The following is a 14269-nucleotide window of genomic DNA, read 5'->3' on the forward strand; positions in this document are numbered from 1 at the left end:
CGGAGGCAGCAAGGGAAGTGGGGTCTGGGAGACAATGCACGAGAAAGCCCTGTGCTGTGCACGCGCCTAGGGACGGGGACCAAGGCGGGTGGGGAAGTAGAGCGGCAGGAAAAGCACTCGCGCCCGAAACTACTACTACAAAGAGCAGTCACAAAAGGCGGAAAGTCACGTGATAGCAGAGCCGTCACGTGGCCCTTGGGGCGGGGCCTGTAGAAGGTTACCAGCAGTTAGCGAGTCCCTGGCGCCCCAGTGAAGGCTTCAGTATCTTCCGCGGCCCCTAGACTGGCGCCATTTCCTTGAATCTACTTGCTGTCGGGAATGGGGCCGCCCCTTCTTCCTAGAAGGGAAAGTTGGGCCGAAGGAGAAGCAGGTGTCCGGGCACCGCGCGGAAGCACGCCCCGATGCAGACGTAGGACCTGCGGGTATCTACGCGTGTCCCAGACGCAATAGGCTTCGTTCTGGTTCTAGGGCAGTGGTCGGCAAACTGCGGCTCCGTTGACTAATGAGTTTGCCGACCACTGGGATAGGGGCTTAATCACAAGGAACAACAGCCTGTAATTATTGGAATGGAGAGTCTAGGAGGGGGACGCTGCCGCGTGGTGACGTCAGACTACGGTTTCCGGGGAAACGGGCATTGCGGGCTGGCTGCATCCTGAGTGATCTTGCGGTTTCCTCCCTGGTGGGCTGTGGCCGCCTCTTGGCCGCGTTTCCCCAGTTCTGTGGTCGAGGTCCCTGCGGAGCTTTCCTGAATGGAGAGGTCCAGGGAGGTACTTTGTCCATGTGCAAAACCATTAAAAACTTAAGAGTAGTCCAAAATCTTCCCACAAAGCAGACTCCAGGCAGCCCTGGCTCTTTGGCAAGTCCAACCAAACATAAGGAAAACAAAATTTCCATGATAATGAAATACTTCCAGATATTCAAAAACAGTGAACAGCCCTAGCCGGTTTGGCTCAGTGGATAGAGTGTTGGCCTGCCCCAGTCCTGGTCCAGGTGCATGTGGGAGGCAACCAATCAATGTGTCTCAAAAAGATGCTTTTCTTTCTGTCTCTTCCCCTCCTTTCCACTCTCTAAAATACAATGGAAAAATATTCTCAAGTGAGGATTAACAACAACAAAAAAGGTTATTGATTAATGGAGAAAATATGATCATCTCAAATGTCAAGAAATTATTAAGTTAAAAAATGTATACACCGTAGGTGCTCATGAAAAACCAGGAGTGTAACCAAGCCCCTTGTGATTTTTTTACAAATCGATTTCAGAGAGTGGGGAGAGAGAGATAGAAACATCAATGATGAGAGAGAATCATTGATCAGCTGCCTCCTGCATGCCTCACACTGGATAGCTAAAAACCTAATTGAGCCGGCAACTTGGGCATGTGCCCTGACGGGCAATTGAACTGTGACCTTCTGGTTCATAGGTCCACACTCAACCATTGAGCCATGCTGGCCAGGCAAGCCCCTTGTGATTTTAATGCCCCTAGTATTTTTGGCAGCTAAAATTAAATAATTTAATTCTTAATCAGGCCTTTGTTCACATGTTAACAGCTTTTCCTGCTCAACTCCTTTTGTTCTCAAGAATGTAGTTATAAATTGCTGATGTACTGCCTCTTTGTCAAACAGGAGATAATTTCAGGGTAGCCATGAGTATTTATGAGCTTATGCTGCAGAAGGAAAGAATGTCTTCAAGGTAGCTGAGACCAGCTACTGATGCCCAGAAATCTGATGTGAAAAAGTGTTATTTGTGGCTGAAGAAACACAGACTTCTTTCTCAGTTCCCTGGAACTCTCCCTCCTTCTCTCTCCCCTTTAACACGCTTCTGCTTGGTATGGAACTTGGGAGATGGTCTTTGGACATTAGCCTGCCGTCTTCCTGAATAAAGCAAACTTTCCTTTTTCACCCAACACTTGTCTCTCAAGTATTGGCTTTAGAGCAGCGAGCAGCCCAACTTGGGTTTTTCAATAACTGGAGTAGAAGGAAAATTAATCTAATAAAGGGTATCTGCAAAAAAAAAAAAAAAATCCTATAACACCCTACTTAATGGTAAAACTTTGAAAGTTTTTTCTTTAGCCCTAACCAGTTTGGCTCAGTGGATAGAGCGTCGGCCTACGGACTGAAGGGTCACAGGTTCGATTCCTGTCAAGGGCATGTACCTTGGTTTCGGGCACATCCCCAGTAGGGGGTGTGCAGGAGGCAGGTGATGTTTCTCTCTCATCGATGTTTCTAACTCTATCCCTCTCCCTTCCTCTCTGTAAAAAATCAATAAAATATATTTAAAAAATAAAATAAAATAATTTTAATCCCACGACTACAAAAATGAAATAAATTTAAACATTGATCACAAGCTTATTTTTTAATTTAGAAGTCATTAAAAATAATATCTCTATGATTTTTACAACAATGCAGCCTATCATTTGGTTTTAAGGCTCATGAAGATAAGGATGTAGGATACTTTTGGGAAGCTTAGTATTTTATTATTTATTGCTCATTTTCCCTTTAAATCATTATGACATAGTTCAATTCTTACAAAGTTGATTTGTAGTTAGCACCTATTGTTTCTAACTTAGATATTTGAAAGTCTTGGTTTAGGTCTCATTGGTACAATTTATTTCAAGAACATTAATATGCAGAGGGTTTTGTGTTTCTTTAGTGCTGTGGTTCTCAAGCAAGGATACCGTGGAAATCTATGAGGATATTAACCAGGATTTGTGGGCTGTATCTGGGGTAGGGATGAAAATGCATAGTTTGACAGGTATATTCTTTTAAAATATGTATATATATTTATTGATTTCAGCAAGGAAGGAAGAGAGAAAGAGAGAGAGAAACATCAATCATGAGAGAGAATCATTGATTGGCTGCCTCCTACACGCCCACACTGGGGATTGAGCCCTCAACCCGGGCATGTGTCCCAACCAGGAATCGAACCATGAACTCCTAATTCATAGGTTGACATTCAACCACTGAGCCACGCTGTATATATTCTGATTCTTTTCTCAACTAGCTTCAAAAAAAGAAGGCAAATTAAACTGTCTAAGCCTCTATTTTCTTACCTTTAAAATGGGGATAGCAATATTAACTCTGTATTTCCTCATTTACACCTCAATACTGCCCAAAGTTCTGTTGTACTTTTTTAAAAAATATATTTTATTGACTTTTCACAGAAAGGAAGGGAGAATGATAGAGAGTTAGAAACATAGATCAGCTGCCTCCTGCACACCCCCCACTGGGGATGTGCCCGCAACCAAGGTACATGCCCTTGACCGGAATCGAACCTGGGACCCTTCAGTCCGCAGGCAGATGCTCTATCCATTGAGCCAAACCGGTTAGGGCCTGTTGTACTTTTAGTTATCAAAATTTCCCAAAACCTGGGATTCAATAACAAAACAGTTTTAAAATGGTCCTTGCTGAGAGGAAGAATGGGTGCTTCTAGTTTTATGAAGTAAACACTAGATGGCAGCATTCAGGCGGGATTTTCTATTATCAAACCAACAGGGTTTCTCCCTTCACCCAAAACCCCTCTTCCCAAAATAGAACAGAAGTCCAGAGATCTTCCTGCTTGTCTCAATTGGAACAGCAAGTGAGGAACAATATTTGACAGTATTTGCTAGGGTCTAAACTGAAAGTATACTTGGTAGAGGAGGGTAATAACGGTAAAAGTTTATATAATATTTACATTTGGCAGGCCCTGTTCTAATAATTTTACATATGGTAAAACAAAGAGTAAATAAATTAACAAGCAAAATCTTAGCCCACAAGCCATATACATATATATATATATATATATATATATATATATATATATAAACACATTAGAAAAAAATGAAATGATTTCATATTTATTGTAGTGAATGGGCAGATTATTTTTCTTTTTTTTAATTTAATAAATTTTTATTGTTCAGATTATTACATTTATTCCTCTTTTTCCCCCCATAGCTCCCCTTCACCCGATTCCCACCCCACCCTCTGCCCTTACCTCCCCCACACTGTCCTCATCCATAGGTGTACGACCTTTGTCCAGTCTCTTCCCGCACTCCCCACACCCCTTTCCCCCTGAGAATTGTCAGTCCACTCGCTTTCTATGCCCCTGATTCTATTATATTTTCCAGTTTATTCTGTTCATCAGATTTTTCACTTGATTTTTAGATTCACTTGTTGATAGATATGTATTTGTTATTCATAATTTTTATCTTTACCTTTTTCTTCTTTTTCCTCTTCTTAAAGAATACCTTTCAGCATCTCATATAATACTGGTTTGGTGGTGATGAACTCCTTTAGCTTTTTTTTTTTTTTTTTTAATATATTTTATTCACTTTTTACAGAGAGGAAGGGAGAGGGAGAGTTAGAAACATCGATGAGAGAGAAACATCAATCAGCTGCCTCCTGCACACCCCCTACTGGGTATGTGCCCGCAACCAAGGTACATGCCCTTGACCGGAATCGAACCTGGGACCCTTGAGTCCCCAGGCCGACGCTCTATCCACTGAGCCAAACTGGTTAGGGCATCCTTTAGCTTTTTATTATCTGTGAAGCTCTTTATCTGACCTTCAATTCTGAATGATAGCTTTGCTGGGTAGAGTAATCTTGGTTGTAGGTTCTTGCTATTCATCACTTTGAATATTTCTTGCCACTCCTATCTGGCCTGCATGGTTTCTGTTGAGAAATCAGCTGACAATCGTATGGGTGCTCCCTTGTAGGTAACTAACTGTTTTTCTCTTGCTGCTTTTAATATTCTCTCTTTGTCTTTTGCTCTTGGCATTTTAATTATGATGTGTCTTGGTGTGGTCCTCTTTGGATTCCTTTTGTTTGGGGTTCTGTGTGCTTCCTGGACTTGTAAGTCTATTTCTTGCACCAGGTGGGGGAAGTTTTCAGTCATTATTTCTTCAAATAGGTTTTCAGTATCTTGCCTTCTCTCTTCTTTTGGCACCCCCATAATTCGGATGTTAGTATGCTTGAAGTTTTCCCAGAGGCTCCTTACACTATCTTCATATTTTTGGATTCTTTTTTCTTTTTTCTTTTCCGGTTGAGTGCTTTTTGCTTCTTTGTATTTCAAATCTTTGACTTGATTCTTGCATTCCTCTAGTCTGCTGTTAGGTCTCTGTATAATATTTTTTATTTCAGTCAGTGTATGCTTAATTTCTAGTTGGTCCTTTTTCATATCCTCGAGGGTCTCGCTAAATTTATCGGCCTTTTCTAGAAAATTCTTGAAAAACCTTATAACCGTGGTTTTGAACTCTATATCCAGTAGTTTGCTTTTCTCCATTACTGTCGTTTGTGATCTGTTTCTTTGTCTCCACATTTTCGCTGCTTCCCTGAGTTGGTAGAGTAGCTTTGTGTTCTAGGTGTCCTATAGGGCCCAATGGCTCAGCCTCCCCAGTTACCTGAGGTAGACACTCTTGGTGCACCCCTTTGTGGGCTGTGTGCACAGTCTTGTTGTAGTTAAGCCTTGATTGTTGTTGGTATCACTGGGAGGAATTGACCTCCAGGCCAATTGGCTGTGAGGATCAGCTGTGTCTATTCTGGGAGAACTTCTGTGCTGGAGACCGCCTTATGAGACAAGACTTGCAAAATTGCTAAAGCCTCTGTGCTCAGCTTGGATGGGCTGGAGTCTCAGGGCTGAGCAGACAGCCTTGGCTTCCCATCAGCCCTGCCTTATGAGGCCCCTGGGTCTCAGTGTCCCTCGGTAATCGCTGCAAGCACATCTGAGAGAAAGCTACCCTCGAGTTTTGCCCGCTGCCAGACAGTCCAGTTTCTTTCCGAATGAGTCTGGGTCCCCAGAGTCTCGCCCGGAACTGGAGTTCAGCACAGTCAGGAGCTTCTGTCTTGCTCCCGCTAGAGAAAGCCAGCGGCACACTCAGCAGTCAGTCCTCTCTGCATGCACTCGCGCGCACACCCCCAGACCTCTGCCTTTTGCGGCTCCCCTGAGTTTCCATGCACTCCTCTCTTTTCCCCATAGTCCATACTCCCCCTGTATGAGTCTGGGACCCCAGGGGCTTGCCCGGAACTGAGGTTCAGTGCAGTTGGAACTGGGGTTCAGTGCAGTCGGGAGCTTCTGTCTTTCTCCTGCTAGAGAAAGCTAGCCAGGCACTCAGCTGCCTGTCCTCTCCATGCGCATGTCTGTGTACCTCAGCCTTTTGCAGCTCCTCTGAGTCTCCGTGTGCCCCTCTCTTTCCTTCCAGTTGTAGAATTTCCACTCAGTCAGCTTTCCTGTGGTTCTGGATGGTGTCCATTCTGCCTTTTAGCTGTAGTTTTGAAATTGTTATGTGAGGCAGCAGTTTAGGTGTTCACCTATGCCGCCATCTTGGTTTCTCCTGGGAAGATTATTTTTCAATGTCTTCCTTTTTTCACTTCCTTTCTGAAAGGTTAACGTGGTTGATGCACACAAGCAGGCTAGATAGTCATCTCAAGATGGTGATTAAAGAACATTGAATTTATTTAAGAAAAGGGGCTAGGGCAGTGGTCGGCAAAATGCGGCTCTCGAGCCACATGCGGCTCTTTGGCCCCTTGAGTGTGGCTCTTCCACAAAATATCACGGCCTGGGCGAGTCTATTTTGAAGAAGTGGCGTTAGAAGAAGTTTAAGTTTAAAAAATTTGGCTCTCAAAAGAAATTTCAGCCAAAATAGGTTTGGCTCAGTGGATAGAGCGTCGGCCTGCGGACTGAAGGGGCCCGGGTTCTGTTCTGGTCAGGGGCATGTGCCTTGGTTGCGGGCACATCCCTGGTGGGGGGTGTGCAGGAGGCAACTGATCGATGTTTCTCTCTCATCGATGTTTCTGGCTCTCTGTCCCTCTCCCTTCCTCTCTGTAAAATATCAATAAAATATATTAAAAAAATAAAATAAAATAAAAGCCCTGCAGAGTAAGAAGCCTAAAAATAACAAAGTTCAATTGTTTAATAAAATAAAAAAAAAGAAATTTCAATCGTTGTACTGTTGATATTTGGCTCTGTTGACTAATGAGTTTGCCAACCACTGGGCTAGGAGATGGGATATCCAAAGGGAAGGGCTGCACAGCACCGAGCCAAGGGGCCATTGGGTTGATGATGGCAGCACCCAGGAGCTGGAATTTCGTCCTCATATGCAGTCACTGGCGGGAAATTGTTGTTATCAGTGGGTTTGGGGGCTGAGGAGGTGGGCTTGGAGTGTGGATGGAATGCAGGTGTGAGATCAGGTGTCTTTTAGAACAGTTTCAATTCCTTATATGGTGTGATTCCTGATGTATAGCAAGTCTTCTTGGCCTTTGTTCTCCTATGGCAGGAAGCTTACAAATGGCTGTTAAGGATCATATTGCCCTATAGTCCTAACACTTTCCTCTTCTATTATTTTTTAAAATATATTTTTTATTAATTTCAGGGAGGAAGGAAGAGGGAGAGAGAGATAGAAACATCAATGATGAGAGGGAATCATTGATTGGCTCCTGCACACCCCCTACTGGGGATCGAGCCTACAACCCAGGCATGTGCCCTTGACTGGAATCGAACCCGGGACCCTTCAGTCCGTAGGCCGACGCTGTATCCACTCAGCCAAACTGGCTAGCGCTATTTTCATTCATGCTTTCAACAAAACAAGTATTTCTTAAGTATATGCTATGTTCAAGATACTAAGAGTCTCAGTTTGAACCAAGGGAAAGGTGAAATAATTCATATAAAGTTAAGCCTCAAATCTCTAAGGGCACCACATACTGAAGAGCAAAGAGGACATGCATGTTAATACTATAAGACAGTGGTCGGCAAACTCATTAGTCAGCAGAGCCAAATATCAACAGTACAACAATTGAAACTTCTTTTGAGAGCCAAATTTTTTAAACTTAAACTTCTTCTAACGCCACTTCTTCAAAATAGACTCGCCCAGGCCGTGGTATTTTGTGGAAGAGCCACACTCAAGGGGCCAAAGAGCCGCATGTGGCTCGCGAGCCGCAGTTTGCCGACCACTGCTATAGGACATTGATTGCCCTGGTAGAGTGTTGGTTCAAGCACCGAAAGGTTGCAGGTTTGATTACTGATCAAGGGCAGGTTCATTCCTGAGTTCTCAGGAGGCAACCAATTGATGTCTCTCCCACATCAATGTTTCTCTCTCTCTCTCTCTCTCTTCCTCCCTCCCTTCCACTCTCTCTAAAAATCAATGGTAAAAGTATCCTCAGGTGAGGATTAACAACAACAACAACAAAAATACTATAGGACAAAGTGGGATGTATGATGTGCACATTTTGTTCTCACAAAAGAAGTTTTACTGGACGGCAAAGGAGGTATGAATTATTTTATATTGGGATGAACATACACACAGAGCAAAGATTAATTTATTGAAAGTTTGCTAGTGCTCGCTTTGGCAGCACATAAACTAAAATTGGACTGATACAGAGATTAGCATGATCCCTGTTCAAAGATGGCACACAAATTTGTGAAGCTTTCTGTATGTATGTATGTATGTATGTATGTATATATTTATGTATTGTTAATCCTCACCCGAGGATATTTTCTTCTATTGATTTTTAGAGAGGGTAGAAGGAAGAGAGGAAGAGAGAGACAAACGTCGATGTGAGAGAGACACATCGATTGGTTGTGCCTGACTAGGGCTGGGGATTGACCCTGCAACAGTCTAACCACTGAGCACACCAGCCAGGGCAAGCATTCCATATTTTAAAAAAGAAAAAAATAAAGCTTCCTATACAGTATGTCACTTATTAAAATGTATTTTTATTTATTTTTAATTTATGTTAAGTGGTTATTAATATTCCCATCTTTGGGTGAAGATATTCAGTCTTAAAAGAGAGTAAGTAACCTGCCCACAGGTACACAGATAGGAAGAGGAAGAATAAGGCACTGCGGGTGGGTAATAATTGCTGCTCTTAGTTTCAACCTAAAAAAGAGAATACAGATCTATTTTCAGAATATCAAGTAATAGATGTACATTACAGTATGGTAGAGTTTTGATAGGTCAAATGGAGGTAGAAGAGATGCAGGCCAAAGGAATGTATTTATAAGTCTGACGGCAATGTGTGTAAACAGTTCCTTTTTTAAAAAGGGGGAAGAGAAGAGAAATTTTTAAGTATATTGTTTATTGATTTCAGAAATAGAATCATCAATAATGAGAGAGAATCATTGCATGTCCCCCACTGGGGATCAAGCCCGCAACCTGGGGATGGGCCCTGACCAGGGATCGAGCCATAACCTCCTGGTTCATAGGTCAATGCTCAACCACTGAGTCACGCCGGCCAGGATGCTCAGTGGTTGAGCGTTGAAGAGCATCCTACATCTGCCCCAGCAGCCCCCTCCAGTTCAGCCCGTTTGTGTTTACCCTGTTGCCTTTCAAATTCTGATCTTATCTACAGAACTCAGAGAGGGGAGGGTTCTGGTCCCCCACACAAGAATAGTTTTGACTTTTTCACTTCAACATACACCATTCGACCCTAAAACCAATTATACGCCAAATACTGGACTGTAAGGTCGGTGTGCAGGTGCCCATTATATCAGGTCCCTGCCTTAGGTCTTTTCCTTCCAAATCCCTGTTAAATGGGTGGTACTAGAGGATAGTAGGGGGCATGAGGGCCACTCCCTTTATATTGTTTACACATACAGAGTAGTTACTAGTAAAACATGGACTTTAGAGTCAGAGAAACTCACATTTGATGAAACAGGTAAGAGAAAAATGAAAATCCTGGCAGTGGAGCCCAGATTCTGAAGAAGCAGGCACTCAGGTTGACAGCAACTCTGTGCTGACACTTTCTCAGTCTCTACATATTTCAATAAATATGTGGGTTCAGCCTCAGGCTGCTGAAGCCCCTAAAGATACAGCTCAGGTGCCTGGGATGCTTCTGACTGATTCCTAACCCCTCCCAACCTTGAGCTTCCCTGACCCTTAAACACTCAGCTTTCATGCTGGGCTAATTAACACAGATGAGACAGAGGAGAGTTGATGGTTAAAAGGAAGACTGCACACCCTGAGTAAGGGAGTCACAAAATAATTGGCCAGGAAAATGTTACAAGAGCAGGACCCCACAGGGGAATGAATGAAACCAGGCTGCACTGAAGTGGAAACTGTAATTAAAAAGGGAAGATAAGATCTGCAGTGTGCTGGCTCCTGGTCATCCTTGCCCTCAGGTCAGAGGCTAAGACTCAGGGTGCTTCTTTGAAAGGAGAATGAAGGGGGCAGGGGGGGGGGAGGGGGACGGAGGAGGGGCGGGGAGCTACATTTGGAGATCAAGTCAGTTCTTCCTACGGCCTACTTATTGCTCCTCAGAGCTGAGAGGTAGAGAACCCAGGCCAGGCTCAGTTCTACAATCCTGCGTCTGCACCTGGGACCCCTGGCCTAGAACTGGAGGAGAATTCTTACCCTGGGATGAAGACAGAGTCAGAGCGACCAGGAGCTCCAAGGATTCCCAACTGGATGTGGGGAAGCCAGAATGCTACAGTGGAATGACTGTGGCATTCTTATTCCATTTGGAGAGTTGTGGTATAATAAGAAATATATGCCATCTTTGTCTCCAGCTCCTGACACAAAGCTCCTAAAACTCTGGTAAGTTCCTGAGTGATAGCATCTTTTTTTGTTTGTGAGAAGCGTCTTTTGAGCACACTTGAGTTGACACTGATGAAGTGACTTAGGGTGAAGCCCCTGGATAGCCCTAGGATGGGGCTGGTCATCAGAAAGACCTAGAGATTAGACGCAGCCGTGGGCAAACTACGGCCCGCTGTTCTATCCGGCCCGTGGAGCCAAAAGAGCAGAGGGTTCTCTTGCTCTCCCCTCCGCTCCTTTACTTTGAATTTATATTAGTTCACACAAACACTCCATCCATGCTTTTGTTCCGGCCCTCCGGTCCAGTTTAAGAACCCATTGTGGCCCTCGAGTCAAAAAGTTTGCCCACCCCTGGATTAGAGGGTTTGTAGCTCAGTTGGTTGGATATGCCAAGTTTTTGGGTTCAATCCCCACTCAGGGGACATACAAGAATCAGCCAATGAATGTATAAATAAGTTGAACAAACCAATGTTGTTGTTTTTTCTCTGTCTCTCCCTTCCTCTCTCTCTAAAATTAATCAATTAAAATTTTATTTTTTAAAAAGAAGTTGGGTTAGCTAGACCATTGTTTTATAGCTACCTATTGATAACTGCCATAGTTCTGGCAGGGCTTAACGCAATGGAGCATTTGTTTTGGTAGGGCTTGACTGGATGGAACAATTTTGGGGAACATTTTATTCTACCTGTTACAGGATGGGAAGCTATCTCCAGGTAGATAGTATCAGAATTCAGTTAAATTATAAGACACTTAGTTGGTGTCCCCTGAAAATTGTGTGTGGGAGAAAGAAACTTTCCTCTATCCTCAAGTTTTTTTCAGGCTAGTCTAATAAGTAAATCTGCCTGGGATCAAGGGCAGAGATTAAGAAGAAAAAAATAACCAAATTTAATTACATATGGATGCATGGGAGCCCCACATACATGAGAGACTCAGAGACGCCACACACACAAGAGATTCAGGGACAGAAAGTTAAAATGCCGTATACACGGTGTTCTGAGGTAAGGTACCTTGGGGCTTCAAAGGCTCATTGCAGGATGATAAAAAAAGATAGGGCAAAGAAGGTTATCTAGGCATGCTCTCCTGAGCATGTCTGCACCTGTCATTTCCCTCCAGGTGTATTACCTTTGCCTTTCTCTCTCCTAAGTTCCAAGGGACCTTCTTCTGCCTCTGTAACTTGTTTCCTGAGCTTACACAGCCCAGCTGGCTCATTTCTACTACCCCTGTAATGTTCTACATAAATATTCTCATATACTAGTATATATCTAGGTAGTTAAAGGAGGGGGGCGGCACAAGTTTCTCTTGAAACCATAGGTTGTTGGTTGCCTTTAGCTCAAAATAATCCACAACCACAGAGGCACATCTTAGGGGTGACTTGTTCTGAACTCCAACAATCACTTGGTAGTGTTGGAAAACACTTCTGCAGTCAGTGCCCAAGGCTGAGCTGTACACATAGTTTTGGCAATAACTGACCTGGTTCTGGCCCCAAATCCCTCTCACTTCCTCCCTTGCTGCAGACCTTAATTTATTTCAGACTCTGAGAGTAATCCACTAATCTGGTCTTTAAGCAGGGTAAATATTTAGGAGCTTAGTTTTCCTGCTTAGCCTGGGGTAGGTATGGGTGGTGACCACTTGGACCCTATTCCTGGTTCCAATAACTGGGATTTTGCCTGGATTTTTAGTAATGGGCATCCTGGATCATTTATTGACTCTGCCACCACGTTACTTTAAGTTCTAAGTGGATATTCTCTTACCGCAGTGTCTCTAGGTCCTTATAGTTTTGGAATTTATCCTCAAATTCAAGTGACTGGATCTTTCTTTGGAGTTATTGCATGCTGGAACCTCTGCCTACTACAACTTAAAAAAAAAAAAAAAAAAACTGCCTGAAGCCAAGCTCTGGCTTCTGATAGGGAAAGATCCTCTACCCACCCCACAGTGGCTGTTGCTAACAGCTGAACCCCCAGATCCCACCCTTAATGCCACCCCCTGAACCATGAACTAGCCCATGATCCTTCCCCTCTCGCAGGCTCTGCGAGCCCCTCCTCAGAGGCACCACCACCACCAGTCAGTGCCAGTTTGACAAAGTTGGGGTTTTCATCTTGTGTGTGCTTTCATCTCCACTCTACTCAGTCTTTTTCCTCTTTGTTTTATTGTTGTTGTTTTCTTTTTTTGCAAGGACTGTATTTGTCTGGACTCCAACTTCCCCAGACATACGGAAGAGCTGTGCATTCTCTGATGCAGTGTCTCTAATACACTTCTTTTCCAAAATGGGTAGAGGAGGTTCTATGTGCTATTCCAGAGGTCATTTTTTAGAGATAATGGGATTTGGGGGGCGGGGTGGGGGTGGGAAACAAACACCCATGGTCTGTTTGCTCTTTGCACAAGCTAGCCACCCTGTGCACTTTGGAATTGACTCTGATACCTGTTGGTGTAAAACTCTGACCAGGGAGTGCTGGATTACACCACCGTGGCCAGCACCGTCCAGGACACCACATGGCAGGACCTCAGAAGAGGTGACCCACATGAATGAATCACCCAATGCCATGAGGGTCAGGGTCTGCCCGTTTTGAAAATGATCGTTGTTCTCTCAATCACCACAGAATTTTCTTCCCTCCTTTCATTCCCAGACATCTCAAGCAGATGACTAGAACCTGCCCTCCCCTTCTCACTCTCTTAGCTCCAGGGCAATGTGGACAGGCTTTAAACCTGGGGCAATTGCTCTCTCAGAGGTCACAGGGGTCTCCTTAGTGCAAACTTCAATGAATTTTTCCTGTTTCCCTTTCCCCTGACCTCTTTGGAGAATCTGGATACAGTGCCCACAGCCGTGCCTGACATCTCTTCCTCTCTCAGAGTCTCAGTCTTCAGTTGCCAGAACTCCAGGCCGGCCATCCTGTGCTCCTCCCTCTTTCTCAAGACTTATTTGCTTCCTTTAGAGACTTTGCTTTTTCTCCTCAAATAAGGTTGACTCTCAACGGTTGGACAGATCTGTTTGGTCAAATCCCTTCCTAGAGCTGCTTCCCCCTGGAAGTAAATGGTTCTCAGGCCCAGATCCCTAGGCCAGACTTCTGACCTCAATCCTACATTATCATTGGCCCGCTCTGTCCTTCCCTTGAGTACTCCTCTCCACCACCACAAACTCGCATATTGGGAGGCAACGTCAACTTCCTATACCCTGAACATGCTCTCCACCTGGGCATTTTTATTTTCATTTTGTCTGCCAACATCCTTCTGTTTTTCTAGACTTAAAACTCTGGAGTGACCTTTTAGTATTTCCTTTATTTTATCTCTTACATATACATAGTAAGGGTCTTCATCATATGTTACTAATATTAAATACAATTTTTGTCTTAAAAAGTTTAAAATCTTTTCAGAAGTGTATTTTCCCACCATGATCCTCCTCCACTAATATTAGGCTTAGTTATATACATTTAATTGATACTGTCTTTTTTTTAAAAAATAAATCTTTATTGTTCAGATTATTACAGGTGTTCCTCTTTTTTCCCCCCATAGCTCCCCTCCACCTGATTCCCCACCCCACCCCATGCCCTTACGCCCCGCCACTGTCTTCATCCATAGGTGTAAGATTTTTGTCCAATCTCTTCCCGCACCCCTCACACCCCCTTCCCCCTGAGAATTGTCAGTCCACTCCCTTTCTATGTCCCTGATTCTATTATATTCACCAGACCATTCTGTTCTTCAGATTTTTTTATTCACTTGATTTTTAGATTCACTTGTTGGTAGGTATGTATTTGATGTCATTTTGTTGTTCATAATTTT

The sequence above is a fragment of the Plecotus auritus genome (assembly GCF_963455305.1).
Source record: "Plecotus auritus genome assembly, chromosome: 5".
In the NCBI taxonomy this organism is placed as follows: domain Eukaryota; kingdom Metazoa; phylum Chordata; class Mammalia; order Chiroptera; family Vespertilionidae; genus Plecotus; species Plecotus auritus.